Here is a 19129-nt window from a genome sequence, read left to right as displayed (position 1 = left end):
CACATGCAGGCAGGGTCCCACACAAAACTGCTACTCAGTGGATATGGTCTCTTTTCCAACCATTCTCTGTTAAACCTAAATTTGGTAGTGTGTAAAAGTTCCAGGAAATCAGCAATTTCTAAAATGGCTGATCGCCCCCACTGATACTCGGTTGGAACTTCAGCAGAACGTTTTGACTGTGTGTACAAGCCTAAATGCATTGACTGGCTGCCATGTGTTTAGCTGATCAAACGGCAAACTGGTCGCCTTTTTAGCTGTACTGCTGACAGGCAATTTCCCATTCTAATTGATTGTGATCTGCACATGTGGGATATGGAGGCTGAAACTTTTTAACAGTTTCATCCATTTATGGGAAAAAGGAAATCAAATGATTGTGGAAAATGTGGGCATCGATCCCACTACCTCTTGCATGCTAAGCAAGCGCTCTACCATTTCAGCTAATTCCCCTGCAAGCTTTTTTTCCTCCCTGTGTTCACAGCGTACCGGACAAACTCTCAATATCCACCCCTTATGTCCTCTGTGTTTGTAGATTGTGGAGCCCGAATACTTGACAGTCACGGGCCTTGTTGACAAGGCCAGAAGCAGTCGGAGGGAACAAACAGTTGGTGTGGCATGAGGATTTGGTGCTAATGGAGTGCACCTTTTTGCCAAAGAGAATCTCCAAAGTGTTTAATTGCAGCCTTAGAAGAGTTGGCTACAATCTTCCTTGATAGGCTGCAGTCTGTTCTTGTGCTTGAGTGTAGACACACGGATGGAAATACTGTCAGGATTGACATTCGTCGGCCATCTCAGAAGTGCTTCTTTTTTTCCTTTCGGCTGTTCCCTTTCAGGGGTCGCCACAGCGAATCATGTGCCTCCATCTAACCCTGTCCTCTGCATCCTCTTCACTCATACCAACTAACTTCATGTCCTCCCTTACTACATCCATAAATCTCCGCTTTGGTCTTCCTCTAGACCTCCTGCCTGGCAGCTCCAACCTATGTATCCATCTAAAGATATATTCACAAGCCATCTCAGAAGTGCATCGCCTGTATGATAAAGGATTGCGCGTCACCTTGACGAGGTCAGGGGAGGCATGAGGCATTTGGAGAATGTGGGTATTGATCCCAGTACTTCTTGCATACAAAGCTAGTGCTTTACCATTTAAGCTAATTCCCTTGCAAAGGTACTTGGATATTAAATTCAGAGAGGAGATATTCTAGGTGTTCTTATTAAACCCTGCGAGGTGACCTAGAAATCCTGTAGGTCTGTATTTGCTGATCAAAGTCTCGTCGCCCTTTCTTGCTTAATTGACGAGGTGGCTGAGTGGTTAAGGCGATGGACTACTAATCCATTGCGCTCTGCACGCGTGGGTTCGAATCCCATCCTTGTCGCATGTCAGATTAAAGTGTTTTTAGACAAACACAGATAAAACCTTCTGCTGGACTTACAACATCCAATGGTAAACCAAATACTGTTTTGTGCAGAGAACTCGAGTGTGACAGTTGATGCAGAAATCAGACTGTTGACATGTGAGTGCAGGTGATTAAGCTCACTGGACAAGCAGCTTTGGAAGAGCTTCCTTGATAGGCTGCAGATAGGCTGTATAATAAGGTGTGTATTCCATGCTGCTCTGCCCACCGGGGCTACAAAACATTTGGTTCAGGTGTCACATTAATGTCGTCTAGTGAACAGGACACCACAGATACAAGGCCTGTAGAGAAACATGCAGGCAGAGTCCCCCACAAAACTGCTAGTCACTGGATATGTTCTCTTTTCCAACCATTCTCTGTTAACCCTAAATATGGTAGTGTGTAAAAGTTCCAGGAAATCAGCAATTTCTGAAATGGCTGATTGCCCCCACTGATACTCGGTTGGAACTTCAGCAGAACGTTTTGACTGTGTGTACAAGCCTAAATGCATTGACTGGCTGCCATGTGTTTAGCTGATCAGACGGCAAACTGGTCGCCTTTTTAGCTGTACTGCTGACAGGCAATTTCCCATTCTAATTGATTGTGATCTGCACATGTGGGATATGGAGGCTGAAACTTTTTAACAGTTTCATCCATTTATGGGAAAAAGGAAATCAAACGATTGTGGAGAATGTGGGCATTGATCCCACTACCTCTTGCATGCTAAGCAAGCGCTCTACCATTTGAGCTAATTCCCCTGCAAGCTTTTTTTCCTCCCTGTGTTCACAGCGTACCGGACAAACTCTCAATATCTACCCCTTATGTCCTCTGTGTTTGTAGATTGTGGAGCCCGAATACTTGACAGTCACGGGCCTTGTTGACAAGGCCAGAAGCAGTCGGAGGGAACAAACAGTTGGTGTGGCATGAGGTTTTGGTGCTAATGGATTGCACCTTTTTGCCAAAGAGAATCTCCAAAGTGTTTAATTGCAGCCTTAGAAGAGTTGGCTACAATCTTCCTTGATAGGCTGCAGTCTGTTCTTGTGCTTGAGTGTAGACACACGGATGGAAATACTGTCAGGATTGACATTCGTCGGCCATCTCAGAAGTGCTTCTTCTTTTCCTTTCGGCTGTTCCCTTTCAGGGGTCGCCACAGCGAATCATGTGCGTCCATCTAACCCTGTCCTCTGCATCCTCTTCACTCATACCAACTAACTTCATGTCCTCCCTTACTACATCCATAAATCTCCGCTTTGGTCTTCCTCTAGACCTCCTGCCTGGCAGCTCCAACCTATGTATCCATCTAAAGATATATTCACAAGCCATCTCAGAAGTGCATCGCCTGTATGATAAAGGATTGCGCGTCACCTTGACGAGGTCAGGGGAGGCATGAGGCATTTGGAGAATGTGGGTATTGATCCCACTACTTCTTGCATACAAAGCTAGTGATTTACCATTTAAGCTAATTCCCTTGCAAAGGTACTTGAATATTAAATTCAGAGAGGAGATATTCTAGGTGTTCTTATTAAACCCTGCGAGGTGACATAGAAATCCTGTAGGTCTATCTTTGCTGATCAAAGTCTCGTCGCCCTTCCTTGCTTAATTGACGAGGTGGCCGAGTGGTTAAGGCGATGGACTGCTAATCCATTGTGCTCTGCACGCGTGGGTTCGAATCCCATCCTCGTCGCATGTCAGATTAAAGTGTTTTTAGACAAATACAGATAAAACCTTCTGCTGGACTTACAACATCCAATGGTAAACCAAATACTGTTTTGTGCAGAGAACTCGAGTGTGACAGTTGATGCAGAAATCAGACTGTTGACATGTGAGTGCAGGTGATTAAGCTCACTGGACAAGCAGCTTTGGAAGAGCTTCCTTGATAGGCTGCAGATAGGCTGTATAATAATGTGTGTATTCCATGCTGCTCTGCCCACCGGGGCTACAAAACATTTGGTTCAGGTGTCACATTAATGTCGTCTAGTGAACAGGACACCACAGATACAAGGCCTGTAGAGACACATGCAGGCAGAGTCCCCCACAAAACTGCTACTCAGTGGATATGTTCTCTTTTCCAACCATTCTCTGTTAACCCTAAATATGGTAGTGTGTAAAAGTTCCATGAAATCAGCAATTTCTGAAATGGCTGATCGCCCCCACTGATACTCGGTTGGAACTTCAGCAGAACGTTTTGACTGTGTGTACAAGCCTAAATGCATTGACTGGCTGCCATGTGTTTAGCTGATCAGACGGCAAACTGGTCGCCTTTTTAGCTGTACTGCTGACAGGCAATTTCCCATTCTAATTGATTGTGATCTGCACATGTGGGATATGGAGGCTGAAACTTTTTAACAGTTTCATCCATTTATGGGAAAAAGGAAATCAAACGATTGTGGAGAATGTGGGCATCGATCCCACTACCTCTTGCATGCTAAGCAAGCGCTTCACCATTTCAGCTAATTCCCCTGCAAGCTTTTTTTCCTCCCTGTGTTCACAGCGTACCGGACAAACTCTCAATATCCACCCCTTATGTCCTCTGTGTTTGTAGATTGTGGAGCCCGAATACTTGACAGTCACGGGCCTTGTTGACAAGGCCAGAAGCAGTCGGAGGGAACAAACAGTTGGTGTGGCATGAGGTTTTGGTGCTAATGGAGTGCACCTTTTTGCCAAAGAGAATCTCCAAAGTGTTTAATTGCAGCCTTAGAAGAGTTGGCTACAATCTTCCTTGATAGGCTGCAGTCTGTTCTTGTGCTTGAGTGTAGACACACGGATGGAAATACTGTCAAGATTGACATTCGTCGGCCATCTCAGAAGTGCTTCTTCTTTTCCTTTCGGCTGTTCCCTTTCAGGGGTCGCCACAGCGAATCATGTGCGTCCATCTAACCCTGTCCTCTGCATCCTCTTCACTCATACCAACTAACTTCATGTCCTCCCTTACTACATCCATAAATCTCCGCTTTGGTCTTCCTCTAGACCTCCTGCCTGGCAGCTCCAACCTATGTATCCATCTAAAGATATATTCACAAGCCATCTCAGAAGTGCATCGCCTGTATGATAAAGGATTGCGCGTCACCTTGACGAGGTCAGGGGAGGCATGAGGCATTTGGAGAATGTGGGTATTGATCCCACTACTTCTTGCATACAAAGCTAGTGCTTTACCATTTAAGCTAATTCCCTTGCAAAGGTACTTGAATATTAAATTCAGAGAGGAGATATTCTAGGTGTTCTTATTAAACCCTGCGAGGTGACCTAGAAATCCTGTAGGTCTGTCTTTGCTGATGAAAGTCTCGTCGCCCTTCCTTGCTTAATTGACGAGGTGGCCGAGTGGTTAAGGCGATGGACTGCTAATCCATTGTGCTCTGCAGGCGTGGGTTCGAATCACATCCTCGTCGCATGTCAGATTAAAGTGTTTTTAGACAAACACAGATAAAACCTTCTGCTGGACTTACAACATCCAACGGTAAACCAAATACTGTTTTGTGCAGAGAACTCGAGTGTGACAGTTGATGCAGAAATCAGACTGTTGACATGTGAGTGCAGGTTATTAAGCTCACTGGACAAGCAGCTTTGGAAGAGCTTCCTTGATAGGCTGCAGATAGGCTGTATAATAAGGTGTGTATTCCATGCTGCTCTGCCCACCGGGGCTACAAAACATTTGGTTCAGGTGTCACATTAATGTCATCTAGTGAACAGGACACCACAGATCCAAGGCCTGTAGAGACACATGCAGGCAGAGTCCCCCACAAAACTGCTACTCACTGGATATGTTCTCTTTTCCAACCATTCTCTGTTAACCCTAAATATGGTAGTGTGTAAAAGTTCCAGGAAATCAGCAATTTCTGAAATGGCTGATCGCCCCCACTGATACTCAGTTGGAACTTCAGCAGAACGTTTTGACTGTGTGTACAAGCCTAAATGCATTGACTGGCTGCCATGTGTTTAGCTGATCAGACGGCAAACTGGTCGCCTTTTTAGCTGTACTGCTGACAGGCAATTTCCCATTCTAATTGATTGTGATCTGCACATGTGGGATATGGAGGCTGAAACTTTTTAACAGTTTCATCCATTTATGGGAAAAAGGAAATCAAAGGATTGTGGGCATCAATCCCACTACCTCCTGCATGCTAAGCAAGCGCTCTACCATTTGAGCTAATTCCCCTGCAAGCTTTTTTTCCTCCCTGTGTTCACAGCATACCGGACAAACTCTCACTATCCACCCCTTATGTCCTCTGTGTTTGTAGATTGTGGAGCCAGAATACTTGACAGTCACGGGCCTTGTTGACAAGGCCAGAAGCAGTCGGAGGGAACAAACAGTTGGTGTGGCATGAGGTTTTGGTGCTAATGGAGTGCACCTTTTTGCCAAAGAGAATCTCCAAAGTGTTTAATTGCAGCCTTAGAAGAGTTGGCTACAATCTTCCTTGATAGGCTGCAGTCTGTTCTTGTGCTTGAGTGTAGACACACGGATGGAAATACTGTCAGGATTGACATTCGTCGGCCATCTCAGAAGTGCTTCTTCTTTTCCTTTCGGCTGTTCCCTTTCAGGGGTCGCCACAGCGAATCATGTGCCTCCATCTAACCCTGTCCTCTGCATCCTCCTCACTCATACCAACTAACTTCATGTCCTCCCTTACTACATCCATAAATCTCCGCTTTGGTCTTCCTCTTGACCTCCTGCCTGGCAGCTCCAACCTATGTATCCATCTAAAGATATATTCACAAGCCATCTCAGATGTGCATCACCTGTATGATAAAGGATTGCGCGTCACCTTGACGAGGTCAGGGGAGGCATGAGGCATTTGGAGAATGTGGGTATTGATCCCAGTACTTCTTGCATACAAAGCTAGTGCTTTACCATTTAAGCTAATTCCCTTGCAAAGGTACTTGGATATTAAATTCAGAGAGGAGATATTCTAGGTGTTCTTATTAAACCCTGCGAGGTGACCTAGAAATCCTGTAGGTCTGTCTTTGCTGATCAAAGTCTCGTCGCCCTTCCTTGCTTAATTGACGAGGTGGCCGAGTGGTTAAGGCGATGGACTGCTAATCCATTGTGCTCTGCACGCGTGGGTTCGAATCCCATCCTCGTCGCATGTCAGATTAAAGTGTTTTTAGACAAACACAGATAAAACCTTCTGCTGGACTTACAACATCCAATGGTAAACCAAATACTGTTTTGTGCAGAGAACTCGAGTGTGACAGTTGATGCAGAAATCAGACTGTTGACATGTGAGTGCAGGTGATTAAGCTCACTGGACAAGCTGCTTTGGAAGAGCTTCCTTGATAGGCTGCAGATAGGCTGTATAATAAGGTGTGTATTCCATGCTGCTCTGCCCACCGGGGCTACAAAACATTTGGTTCAGGTGTCACATTAATGTCGTCTAGTGAACAGGACACCACAGATACAAGGCCTGTAGAGACACATGCAGGCAGAGTCCCCCACAAAACTGCTACTCAGTGGATATGTTCTCTTTTCCAACCATTCTCTGTTAACCCTAAATATGGTAGTGTGTAAAAGTTCCAGGAAATCAGCAATTTCTGAAATGGCTGATCGCCCCCACTGATACTCGGTTGGAACTTCAGCAGAACGTTTTGACTGTGTGTACAAGCCTAAATGCATTGACTGGCTGCCATGTGTTTAGCTGATCAGACGGCAAACTGGTCGCCTTTTTAGCTGTACTGCTGACAGGCAATTTCCCATTCTAATTGATTGTGATCTGCACATGTGGGATATGGAGGCTGAAACTTTTTAACAGTTTCATCCATTTATGGGAAAAAGGAAATCAAAGGATTGTGGAGAATGTGGGCATCGATCCCACTACCTCTTACATGCTAAGCAAGCGCTCTACCATTTGAGCTAATTCCCCTGCAAGCTTTTTTTCCTCCCTGTGTTCACAGCGTACCGGACAAACTCTCAATATCCACCCCTTATGTCCTCTGTGTTTGTAGATTGTGGAGCCCGAATACTTGACAGTCACGGGCCTTGTTGACAAGGCCAGAAGCAGTCGGAGGGAACAAACAGTTGGTGTGGCATGAGGTTTTGGTGCTAATGGAGTGCACCTTTTTGCCAAAGAGAATCTCCAAAGTGTTTAATTGCAGCCTTAGAAGAGTTGGCTACAATCTTCCTTGATAGTCTGTTCTTGTGCTTGAGTGTAGACACACGGATGGAAATACTGTCAGGATTGACATTCGTCGGCCATCTCAGAAGTGCTTCTTCTTTTCCTTTCGGCTGTTCCCTTTCAGGGGTCGCCACAGCGAATCATGTGCCTCCATCTAACCCTGTCCTCTGCATCCTCTTCACTCATACCAACTAACTTCATGTCCTCCCTTACTACATCCATAAATCTCCGCTTTGGTCTTCCTCTAGACCTCCTGCCTTGCAGCTCCAACCTATGTATCCATCTAAAGATATATTCACAAGCCATCTCAGAAGTGCATCGCCTGTATGATAAAGGATTGCGCGTCACCTTGACGAGGTCAGGGGAGGCATGAGGCATTTGGAGAATGTGGGTATTGATCCCAGTACTTCTTGCATACAAAGCTAGTGCTTTACCATTTAAGCTAATTCCCTTGCAAAGGTACTTGGATATTAAATTCAGAGAGGAGATATTCTAGGTGTTCTTATTAAACCCTGCGAGGTGACCTAGAAATCCTGTAGGTATGTCTTTGCTGATCAAAGTCTCGTCGCCCTTCCTTGCTTAATTGACGAGGTGGCCGAGTGGTTAAGGCGATGGACTGCTAATCCATTGTGCTCTGCTCTACGCGTGGGTTCGAATCCCATCCTCGTCGCATGTCAGATTAAAGTGTTTTTAGACAAACACAGATAAAACCTTCTGCTGGACTTACAACATCCAATGGTAAACCAAATACTGTTTTGTGCAGAGAACTCGAGTGTGACAGTTGATGCAGAAATCAGACTGTTGACATGTGAGTGCAGGTGATTAAGCTCACTGGACAAGCAGCTTTGGAAGAGCTTCCTTGATAGGCTGCAGATAGGCTGTATAATAAGGTGTGTATTCCATGCTGCTCTGCCCACCGGGGCTACAAAACATTTGGTTCAGGTGTCACATTAATGTCGTCTAGTGAACAGGACACCACAGATACAAGGCCTGTAGAGACACATGCAGGCAGAGTCCCCCACAAAACTGCTACTCACTGGATATGTTCTCTTTTCCAACCATTCTCTGTTAACCCTAAATATGGTAGTGTGTAAAAGTTCCATGAAATCAGCAATTTCTGAAATGGCTGATCGCCCCCACTGATACTCGGTTGGAACTTCAGCAGAATGTTTTGACTGTGTGTACAAGCCTAAATGCATTGACTGGCTGCCATGTGTTTAGCTGATGAGACGGCAAACTGGTCGCCTTTTTAGCTGTACTGCTGACAGGCACTTTCCCATTCTAATTGATTGTGATCTGCACATGTGGGATATGGAGGCTGAAACTTTTTAACAGTTTCATCCATTTATGGGAAAAAGGAAATCAAAGGATTGTGGAGAATGTGGGCATCGATCCCACTACCTCTTGCATGCTAAGCAAGCGCTCTACCATTTGAGCTAATTCCCCTGCAAGATTTTTTTCCTCCCTGTGTTCACAGCGTACCGGACAAACTCTCAATATCCACCCCTTATGTCCTCTGTGTTTGTAGATTGTGGAGCCCGAATACTTGACAGTCACGGGCCTTGTTGACAAGGCCAGAAGCAGTCGGAGGGAACAAACAGTTGGTGTGGCATGAGGTTTTGGTGCTAATGGAGTGCACCTTTTGGCCAAAGAGAATCTCCAAAGTGTTTAATTGCAGCCTTAGAAGAGTTGGCTACAATCTTCCTTGATAGGCCGCAGTCTGTTCTTGTGCTTGAGTGTAGACACACGGATGGAAATACTCTCAGGATTGACATTCGTCGGCCATCTCAGAAGTGCTTCTTCTTTTCCTTTTGGCTGTTCCCTTTCAGGGGTCGCCACAGCGAATCATGTGCGTCCATCTAACCCTGTCCTCTGCACTCATACCAACTAACTTCATGTCCTCCCTTACTACATCCATAAATCTCCGCTTTGGTCTTCCTCTAGACCTCCTGCCTTGCAGCTCCAACCTATGTATCCATCTAAAGATATATTCACAAGCCATCTCAGAAGTGCATCGCCTGTATGATAAAGGATTGCGCGTCACCTTGACGAGGTCAGGGGAGGCATGAGGCATTTGGAGAATGTGGGTATTGATCCCAGTACTTCTTGCATACAAAGCTAGTGCTTTACCATTTAAGCTAATTCCCTTGCAAAGGTACTTGGATATTAAATTCAGAGAGGAGATATTCTAGGTGTTCTTATTAAACCCTGCGAGGTGACCTAGAAATCCTGTAGGTCTGTATTTGCTGATCAAAGTCTCGTCGCCCTTTCTTGCTTAATTGACGAGGTGGCTGAGTGGTTAAGGCGATGGACTACTAATCCATTGCGCTCTGCACGCGTGGGTTCGAATCCCATCCTTGTCGCATGTCAGATTAAAGTGTTTTTAGACAAACACAGATAAAACCTTCTGCTGGACTTACAACATCCAATGGTAAACCAAATACTGTTTTGTGCAGAGAACTCGAGTGTGACAGTTGATGCAGAAATCAGACTGTTGACATGTGAGTGCAGGTGATTAAGCTCACTGGACAAGCAGCTTTGGAAGAGCTTCCTTGATAGGCTGCAGATAGGCTGTATAATAAGGTGTGTATTCCATGCTGCTCTGCCCACCGGGGCTACAAAACATTTGGTTCAGGTGTCACATTAATGTCGTCTAGTGAACAGGACACCACAGATACAAGGCCTGTAGAGACACATGCAGGCAGAGTCCCCCACAAAACTGCTACTCACTGGATATGTTCTCTTTTCCAACCATTCTCTGTTAACCCTAAATATGGTAGTGTGTAAAAGTTCCATGAAATCAGCAATTTCTGAAATGGCTGATCGCCCCCACTGATACTCGGTTGGAACTTCAGCAGAACGTTTTGACTGTGTGTACAAGCCTAAATGCACTGCTAGTGCTTTACCATTTAAGCTAATTCCCTTGCAAAGGTACTTGGATATTAAATTCAGAGAGGAGATATTCTAGGTGTTCTTATTAAACCCTGCGAGGTGACCTAGAAATCCTGTAGGTCTGTCTTTGCTGATCAAAGTCTCGTCGCCCTTCCTTGCTTAATTGACGAGGTGGCCGAGTGGTTAAGGCGATGGACTGCTAATCCATTGTGCTCTGCATGCGTGGGTTGGAATCCCATCCTCGTCGCATGTCAGATTAAAGTGGTTTTAGACAAACACAGATAAAACCTTCTGCTGGACTTATAACATCCAATGGTAAACCAAATACTGTTTTGTGCAGAGAACTCGAGTGTGACAGTTGATGCAGAAATCAGACTGTTGACATGTGAGTGCAGGTGATTAAGCTCATTGGACAAGCAGCTTTGGAAGAGCTTCCTTGATAGGCTGCAGATAGGCTGTATAATAAGGTGTGTACTCCATGCTGCTCTGCCCACCGGGGCTACAAAACATTTGGTTCAGGTGTCACATTAATGTTGTCCAGTGAACAGGACACCACAGATACAAAGCCTGTTGAGACACATGCAGGCAGAGTCCCCCACAAAACTGCTACTCACTGGATATGTTCTCTTTTCCAACCATTCTCTGTTAACCCTAAATATGGTAGTGTGTAAAAGTTCCAGGAAATCAGCAATTTCTGAAATGGCTGATCGCCCCCACTGATACTCGGTTGGAACTTCAGCAGAACGTTTTGACTGTGTGTACAAGCCTAAATGCATTGACTGGCTGCCATGTGTTTAGCTGATCAGACGGCAAACTGGTCGCCTTTTTAGCTGTACTGCTGACAGGCAATTTCCCATTCTAATCGATTGTGATCTGCACATGTGGGATATGGAGGCTGAAACTTTTTAACAGTTTCATCCATTTATGGGAAAAAGGAAATCAAACGATTGTGGAGAATGTGGGCATCGATCCCACTACCTCTTGCATGCTAAGCAAGCGCTCTACCATTTGAGCTAATTCCCCTGCAAGCTTTTTTTCCTCCCTGTGTTCACAGCGTACCGGACAAACTCTCAATATCCACCCCTTATGTCCTCTGTGTTTGTAGATTGTGGAGCCCGAATACGTGACAGTCACGGACCTTGTTGACAAGGCCAGAAGCAGTCGGAGGGAACAAACAGTTGGTGTGGCATGAGGATTTGGTGCTAATGGAGTGCACCTTTTTGCCAAAGAGAATCTCCAAAGTGTTTAATTGCAGCCTTAGAAGAGTTGGCTACAATCTTCCTTGATAGGCTGCAGTCTGTTCTTGTGCTTGAGTGTAGACACACGGATGGAAATACTGTCAGGATTGACTTTCGTCGGCCATCTCAGAAGTGCTTCTTTTTTTCCTTTCGGCTGTTCCCTTTCAGGGATCGCCACAGCGAATCATGTGCCTCCATCTAACCCTGTCCTCTGCATCCTCTTCACTCATACCAACTAACTTCATGTCCTCCCTTACTACATCCATAAATCTCCGCTTTGGTCTTCCTCTAGACCTCCTGCCTGGCAGCTCCAACCTATGTATCCATCTAAAGATATATTCACAAGCCATCTCAGAAGTGCATCGCCTGTATGATAAAGGATTGCGCGTCACCTTGACGAGGTCAGGGGAGGGATGAGGCATTTGGAGAATGTGGGTATTGATCCCACTACTTCTTGCATACAAAGCTAGTGCTTTACCATTTAAGCTAATTCCCTTGCAAAGGTACTTGGATATTAAATTCAGAGAGGAGATATTCTAGGTGTTCTTATTAAACCCTGCGAGGTGACCTAGAAATCCTGTAGGTCTGTCTTTGCTGATCAAAGTCTCGTCGCCCTTCCTTGCTTAATTGACGAGGTGGCCGAGTGGTTAAGGCGATGGACTGCTAATCCATTGTGCTCTGCACGCGTGGGTTGGAATCCCATCCTTGTCGCATGTCAGATTAAAGTGGTTTTAGACAAACACAGATTAAAACTTCTGCTGGACTTACAACATCCAATGGTAAACCAAATACTGTTTTGTGCAGAGAACTCGAGTGTGACAGTTGATGCAGAAATCAGACTGTTGACATGTGAGTGCAGGTGATTAAGCTCACTGGACAAGCAGCTTTGGAAGAACTTCCTTGATAGGCTGCAGATAGGCTGTATAATAAGGTGTGTATTCCATGCTGCTCTGCCCACCGGGGCTACAAAACATTTGGTTCAGGTGTCACATTAATGTCGTCTAGTGAACAGGACACCACAGATACAAGGCCTGTAGAGACACATGCAGGCAGAGTCCCCCACAAAACTGCTACTCACTGGATATGTTCTCTTTTCCAACCATTCTCTGTTAACCCTAAATATGGTAGTGTGTAAAAGTTCCAGGAAATCAGCAATTTCTGAAATGGCTGATCGCCCCCACTGATACTCGGTTGGAACTTCAGCAGAACGTTTTGACTGTGTGTACAAGCCTAAATGCATTGACTGGCTGCCATGTGTTTAGCTGATCAGACGGCAAACTGGTCGCCTTTTTAGCTGTACTGCTGACAGGCAATTTCCCATTCTAATTGATTGTGATCTGCACATGTGGGATATGGAGGCTGAAACTTTTTAACAGTTTCATCCATTTATGGGAAAAAGGAAATCAAACGATTGTGGAGAATGTGGGCATCGATCCCACTACCTCTTGCATGCTAAGCAAGCGCTCTACCATTTGAGCTAATTCCCCTGCAAGCTTTTTTTCCTCCCTGTGTTCACAGCGTACCGGACAAACTCTTAATATCCACCCCTTATGTCCTCTGTGTTTGTAGATTGTGGAGCCCGAATACTTGACAGTCACGGGCCTTGTTGACAAGGCCAGAAGCAGTCGGAGGGAACAAACAGTTGGTGTGGCATGAGGTTTTGGTGCTAATGGAGTGCACATTTTGGCCAAAGAGAATCTCCAAAGTGTTTAATTGCAGCCTTAGAAGAGTTGGCTACAATCTTCCTTGATAGGCCGCAGTCTGTTCTTGTGCTTGAGTGTAGACACACGGATGGAAATTCTGTCAGGATGGACATTCGTCGGCCATCTCAGAAGTGCTTCTTCTTTTCCTTTCGGCTGTTCCCTTTCTGGGGTCGCCACAGCGAATCATGTGCCTCCATCTAACCCTGTCCTCTGCATCCTCTTCACTCATACCAACTAACTTCATGTCCTCCCTTACTACATCCATAAATCTCCGCTTTGGTCTTCCTCTAGACCTCCTGCCTTGCAGCTCCAACCTATGTATCCATCTAAAGATATATTCACAAGCCATCTCAGAAGTGCATCGCCTGTATGATAAAGGATTGCGCGTCACCTTGACGAGGTCAGGGGAGGCATGAGGCATTTGGAGAATGTGGGTATTGATCCCAGTACTTCTTGCATACAAAGCTAGTGCTTTACCATTTAAGCTAATTCCCTTGCAAAGGTACTTGGATATTAAATTCAGAGAGGAGATATTCTAGGTGTTCTTATTAAACCCTGCGAGGTGACCTAGAAATCCTGTAGGTCTGTCTTTGCTGATCAAAGTCTCGTCGCCCTTCCTTGCTTAATTGACGAGGTGGCCGAGTGGTTAAGGCGATGGACTGCTAATCCATTGTGCTCTGCACGCGTGGGTTCGAATCCCATCCTCGTCGCATGTCAGATTAAAGTGTTTTTAGACAAACACAGATAAAACCTTCTGCTGGACTTACAACATCCAATGGTAAACCAAATACTGTTTTGTGCAGAGAACTCGAGTGTGACAGTTGATGCAGAAATCAGACTGTTGACATGTGAGTGCAGGTGATTAAGCTCACTGGACAAGCAGCTTTGGAAGAGCTTCCTTGATAGGCTGCAGATAGGCTGTATAATAAGGTGTGTATTCCATGCTGCTCTGCCCACCGGGGCTACAAAACATTTGGTTCAGGTGTCACATTAATGTCGTCTAGTGAACAGGACACCACAGATACAAGGCCTGTAGAGACACATGCAGGCAGAGTCCCCCACAAAACTGCTACTCACTGGATATGTTCTCTTTTCCAACCATTTTCTGTTAACCCTAAATATGGTAGTGTGTAAAAGTTCCAGGAAATCAGCAATTTCTGAAATGGCTGATCGCCCCCACTGATACTCGGTTGGAACTTCAGCAGAACGTTTTGACTGTGTGTACAAGCCTAAATGCATTGACTGGCTGCCATGTGTTTAGCTGATCAGACGGCAAACTGGTCGCCTTTTTAGCTGTACTGCTGACAGGCAATTTCCCATTCTAATTGATTGTGATCTGCACATGTGGGATATGGAGGCTAAAACTTTTTAACAGTTTCATCCATTTATGGGAAAAAGGAAATCAAACGATTGTGGAGAATGTGGGCATCGATCCCACTACCTCTTGCATGCGAAGCAAGCGCTCTACCATTTGAGCTAATTCCCCTGCAAGCTTTTTTTCCTCCCTGTGTTCACAGCGTACCGGACAAACTCTCAATATCCACCCCTTATGTCCTCTGTGTTTGTAGATTGTGGAGCCCGAATACGTGACAGTCACGGACCTTGTTGACAAGGCCAGAAGCAGTCGGAGGGAACAAACAGTTGGTGTGGCATGAGGATTTGGTGCTAATGGAGTGCACCTTTTTGCCAAAGAGAATCTCCAAAGTGTTTAATTGCAGCCTTAGAAGAGTTGGCTACAATCTTCCTTGATAGGCTGCAGTCTGTTCTTGTGCTTGAGTGTAGACACACGGATGGAAATACTGTCAGGATTGACATTCGTCGGCCATCTCAGAAGTGCTTCTTTTTTTCCTTTCGGCTGTTCCCTTTCAGGGATCGCCACAGCGAATCATGTGCCCCCATCTAACCCTGTCCTCTGCATCCTCTTCACTCATACCAACTAACTTCATGTCCTCCCTTACTACATCCATAAATCTCCGCTTTGGTCTTCCTCTAGACCTCCTGCCTGGCAGCTCCAACCTATGTATCCATCTAAAGATATATTCACAAGCCATCTCAGAAGTGCATCGCCTGTATGATAAAGGATTGCGCGTCACCTTGACGAGGTCAGGGGAGGCATGAGGCATTTGGAGAATGTGGGTATTGATCCCACTACTTCTTGCATACAAAGCTAGTGCTTTACCATTTAAGCTAATTCCCTTGCAAAGGTACTTGGATATTAAATTCAGAGAGGAGATATTCTAGGTGTTCTTATTAAACCCTGCGAGGTGACCTAGAAATCCTGTAGGTCTGTCTTTGCTGATCAAAGTCTCGTCGCCCTTCCTTGCTTAATTGACGAGGTGGCCGAGTGGTTAAGGCGATGGACTGCTAATCCATTGTGCTCTGCACGCGTGGGTTGGAATCCCATCCTTGTCGCATCTCAGATTAAAGTGGTTTTAGACAAACACAGATAAAACCTTCTGCTGGACTTACAACATCCAATGGTAAACCAAATACTGTTTTGTGCAGAGAACTCGAGTGTGACAGTTGATGCAGAAATCAGACTGTTGACATGTGAGTGCAGGTGATTAAGCTCACTGGACAAGCAGCTTTGGAAGAGCTTCCTTGATAGGCTGCAGATAGGCTGTATAATAAGGTGTGTATTCCATGCTGCTCTGCCCACCGGGGCTACAAAACATTTGGTTCAGGTGTCACATTAATGTCGTCTAGTGAACAGGACACCACAGATACAAGGCCTGTAGAGACACATGCAGGCAGAGTCCCCCACAAAACTGCTACTCACTGGATATGTTCTCTTTTCCAACCATTCTCTGTTAACCCTAAATATGGTAGTGTGTAAAAGTTCCAGGAAATCAGCAATTTCTGAAATGGCTGATCGCCCCCACTGATACTCGGTTGGAACTTCAGCAGAACGTTTTGACTGTGTGTACAAGCCTAAATGCATTGACTGGCTGCCATGTCTTTAGCTGATCAGACGGCAAACTGGTCGCCTTTTTAGCTGTACTGCTGACAGGCACTTTCCCATTCTAATTGATTGTGATCTGCACATGTGGGATATGGAGGCTGAAACTTTTTAACAGTTTCATCCATTTATGGGAAAAAGGAAATCAAAGGATTGTGGAGAATGTGGGCATCGATCCCACTACCTCTTGCATGCTAAGCAAGCGCTATACCATTTGAGCTAATTCCCCTGCAAGCTTTTTTTCCTCCCTGTGTTCACAGCGTACCGGACAAACTCTCAATATCCACCCCTTATGTCCTCTGTGTTTGTAGATTGTGGAGCCCGAATACTTGACAGTCACGGGCCTTGTTGACAAGGCCAGAAGCAGTCGGAGGGAACAAACAGTTGGTGTGGCATGAGGTTTTGGTGCTAATGGAGTGCACCTTTTTGCCAAAGAGAATCTCCAAAGTGTTCAATTGCAGCCTTAGAAGAGTTGGCTACAATCTTCCTTGATAGTCTGTTCTTGTGCTTGAGTGTAGACACACGGATGGAAATACTGTCAGGATTGACATTCGTCGGCCATCTCAGAAGTGCTTCTTCTTTTCCTTTCGGCTGTTCCCTTTCAGGGGTCGCCACAGCGAATCATGTGCCTCCATCTAACCCTGTCCTCTGCATCCTCTTCACTCATACCAACTAACTTCATGTCCTCCCTTACTACATCCATAAATCTCCGCTTTGGTCTTCCTCTAGACCTCCTGCCTTGCAGCTCCAACCTATGTATCCATCTAAAGATATATTCACAAGCCATCTCAGAAGTGCATCGCCTGTATGATAAAGGATTGCGCGTCACCTTGACGAGGTCAGGGGAGGCATGAGGCATTTGGAGAATGTGGGTATTGATCCCAGTACTTCTTGCATACAAAGCTAGTGCTTTACCATTTAAGCTAATTCCCTTGCAAAGGTACTTGGATATTAAATTCAGAGAGGAGATATTCTAGGTGTTCTTATTAAACCCTGCGAGGTGACCTAGAAATCCTGTAGGTCTGTCTTTGCTGATCAAAGTCTCGTCGCCCTTCCTTGCTTAATTGACGAGGTGGCCGAGTGGTTAAGGCGATGGACTGCTAATCCATTGTGCTCTGCACGCGTGGGTTCGAATCCCATCCTCGTCGCATGTCAGATTAAAGTGTTTTTAGACAAACACAGATAAAACCTTCTGCTGGACTTACAACATCCAATGGTAAACCAAATACTGTTTTGTGCAGAGAAATCGAGTGTGACAGTTGATGCAGAAATCAGACTGTTGAAATGTGAGTGCAGGTGATTAAGCTCACTGGACAAGCAGCTTTGGAAGAACTTCCTTGATAGGCTGCAGATAGGCTGTATAATAAGGTGTGTATTCCATGCTGCTCTGCCCACCGGGGCTACAAAACATTTGGTTCAGGTGTCACATTAATGTCGTCTAGTGAACAGGACACCACAGATACAAGGCCTGTAGAGAAACATGCAGGCAGAGTCCCCCACAAAACTGCTACTCACTGGATATGTTCTCTTTTCCAACCATTCTCTGTTAACCCTAAATATAAAAGTTCCAGGAAATCAGCAATTTCTGAAATGGCTGATTGCCCCCACTGATACTCGGTTGGAACTTCAGCAGAACGTTTTGACTGTGTGTACAAGCCTAAATGCATTGACTGGCTGCCATGTCTTTAGCTGATCAGACGGCAAACTGGTCGCCTTTTTAGCTGTACTGCTGACAGGCAATTTCCCATTCTAATTGATTGTGATCTGCACATGTGGGATATGGAGGCTGAAACTTTTTAACAGTTTCATCCATTTATGGGAAAAAGGAAATCAAAGGATTGTGGGCATCAATCCCACTACCTCCTGCATGCTAAGCAAGCGCTCTACCATTTGAGCTAATTCCCCTGCAAGCTTTTTTTCCTCCCTGTGTTCACAGCATACCGGACAAACTCTCACTATCCACCCCTTATGTCCTCTGTGTTTGTAGATTGTGGAGCCCGAATACGTGACAGTCACGGACCTTGTTGACAAGGCCAGAAGCAGTCGGAGGGAACAAACAGTTGGTGTGGCATGAGGATTTGGTGCTAATGGAGTGCACCTTTTTGCCAAAGAGAATCTCCAAAGTGTTTAATTGCAGCCTTAGAAGAGTTGGCTACAATCTTCCTTGATAGGCTGCAGTCTGTTCTTGTGCTTGAGTGTAGACACACGGATGGAAATACTGTCAGGATTGACTTTCGTCGGCCATCTCAGAAGTGCTTCTTTTTTTCCTTTCGGCTGTTCCCTTTCAGGGATCGCCACAGCGAATCATGTGCCTCCATCTAACCCTGTCCTCTGCATCCTCTTCACTCATACCAACTAACTTCATGTCCTCCCTTACTACATCCATAAATCTCCGCTTTGGTCTTCCTCTAGACCTCCTGCCTGGCAGCTCCAACCTATGTATCCATCTAAAGATATATTCACAAGCCATCTCAGAAGTGCATCGCCTGTATGATAAAGGATTGCGCGTCACCTTGACGAGGTCAGGGGAGGGATGAGGCATTTGGAGAATGTGGGTATTGATCCCACTACTTCTTGCATACAAAGCTAGTGCTTTACCATTTAAGCTAATTCCCTTGCAAAGGTACTTGGATATTAAATTCAGAGAGGAGATATTCTAGGTGTTCTTATTAAACCCTGCGAGGTGACCTAGAAATCCTGTAGGTCTGTCTTTGCTGATCAAAGTCTCGTCGCCCTTCCTTGCTTAATTGACGAGGTGGCCGAGTGGTTAAGGCGATGGACTGCTAATCCATTGTGCTCTGCACGCGTGGGTTGGAATCCCATCCTTGTCGCATGTCAG

General features: G+C 45.5%; 11 non-coding genes across 11 annotated transcripts; 6 read left to right on the top strand and 5 right to left on the bottom strand.

Moving 5' to 3' along the window:
• Positions 1–1291: 1291 nt before the first annotated feature.
• On the top strand, positions 1292–1373 carry trnas-acu (transfer RNA serine (anticodon ACU)). Its single transcript has one exon. It is a non-coding gene; the product is annotated as a tRNA-Ser (tRNA).
• Positions 1374–2076: 703 nt separating this feature from the next.
• trnaa-agc (transfer RNA alanine (anticodon AGC)) lies at positions 2077–2149 on the bottom strand. Its single transcript has one exon. It is a non-coding gene; the product is annotated as a tRNA-Ala (tRNA).
• An 844-nt stretch (positions 2150–2993) lies between these two features.
• trnas-gcu (transfer RNA serine (anticodon GCU)) lies at positions 2994–3075 on the top strand. Its single transcript has one exon. It is a non-coding gene; the product is annotated as a tRNA-Ser (tRNA).
• Positions 3076–6388: 3313 nt separating this feature from the next.
• trnas-gcu (transfer RNA serine (anticodon GCU)) lies at positions 6389–6470 on the top strand. The gene has a single exon. It is a non-coding gene; the product is annotated as a tRNA-Ser (tRNA).
• A 2401-nt stretch (positions 6471–8871) lies between these two features.
• trnaa-agc (transfer RNA alanine (anticodon AGC)) lies at positions 8872–8944 on the bottom strand. Its single transcript has one exon. It is a non-coding gene; the product is annotated as a tRNA-Ala (tRNA).
• Positions 8945–9779: 835 nt separating this feature from the next.
• trnas-acu (transfer RNA serine (anticodon ACU)) lies at positions 9780–9861 on the top strand. Its single transcript has one exon. It is a non-coding gene; the product is annotated as a tRNA-Ser (tRNA).
• A 1479-nt stretch (positions 9862–11340) lies between these two features.
• Positions 11341–11413, bottom strand: trnaa-agc (transfer RNA alanine (anticodon AGC)). The gene has a single exon. It is a non-coding gene; the product is annotated as a tRNA-Ala (tRNA).
• Positions 11414–13042: 1629 nt separating this feature from the next.
• Positions 13043–13115, bottom strand: trnaa-agc (transfer RNA alanine (anticodon AGC)). The gene has a single exon. It is a non-coding gene; the product is annotated as a tRNA-Ala (tRNA).
• Positions 13116–13959: 844 nt separating this feature from the next.
• trnas-gcu (transfer RNA serine (anticodon GCU)) lies at positions 13960–14041 on the top strand. The gene has a single exon. It is a non-coding gene; the product is annotated as a tRNA-Ser (tRNA).
• A 703-nt stretch (positions 14042–14744) lies between these two features.
• Positions 14745–14817, bottom strand: trnaa-cgc (transfer RNA alanine (anticodon CGC)). Its single transcript has one exon. It is a non-coding gene; the product is annotated as a tRNA-Ala (tRNA).
• A 2539-nt stretch (positions 14818–17356) lies between these two features.
• On the top strand, positions 17357–17438 carry trnas-gcu (transfer RNA serine (anticodon GCU)). Its single transcript has one exon. It is a non-coding gene; the product is annotated as a tRNA-Ser (tRNA).
• Positions 17439–19129: the final 1691 nt, after the last annotated feature.

The sequence above is a fragment of the Channa argus genome, unplaced genomic scaffold (genome assembly GCF_033026475.1).
Source record: "Channa argus isolate prfri unplaced genomic scaffold, Channa argus male v1.0 Contig124, whole genome shotgun sequence".
NCBI classification, from domain to species: Eukaryota; Metazoa; Chordata; class Actinopteri; order Anabantiformes; family Channidae; genus Channa; species Channa argus.
This window is presented reverse-complemented; position numbering and strand designations above follow the sequence as displayed.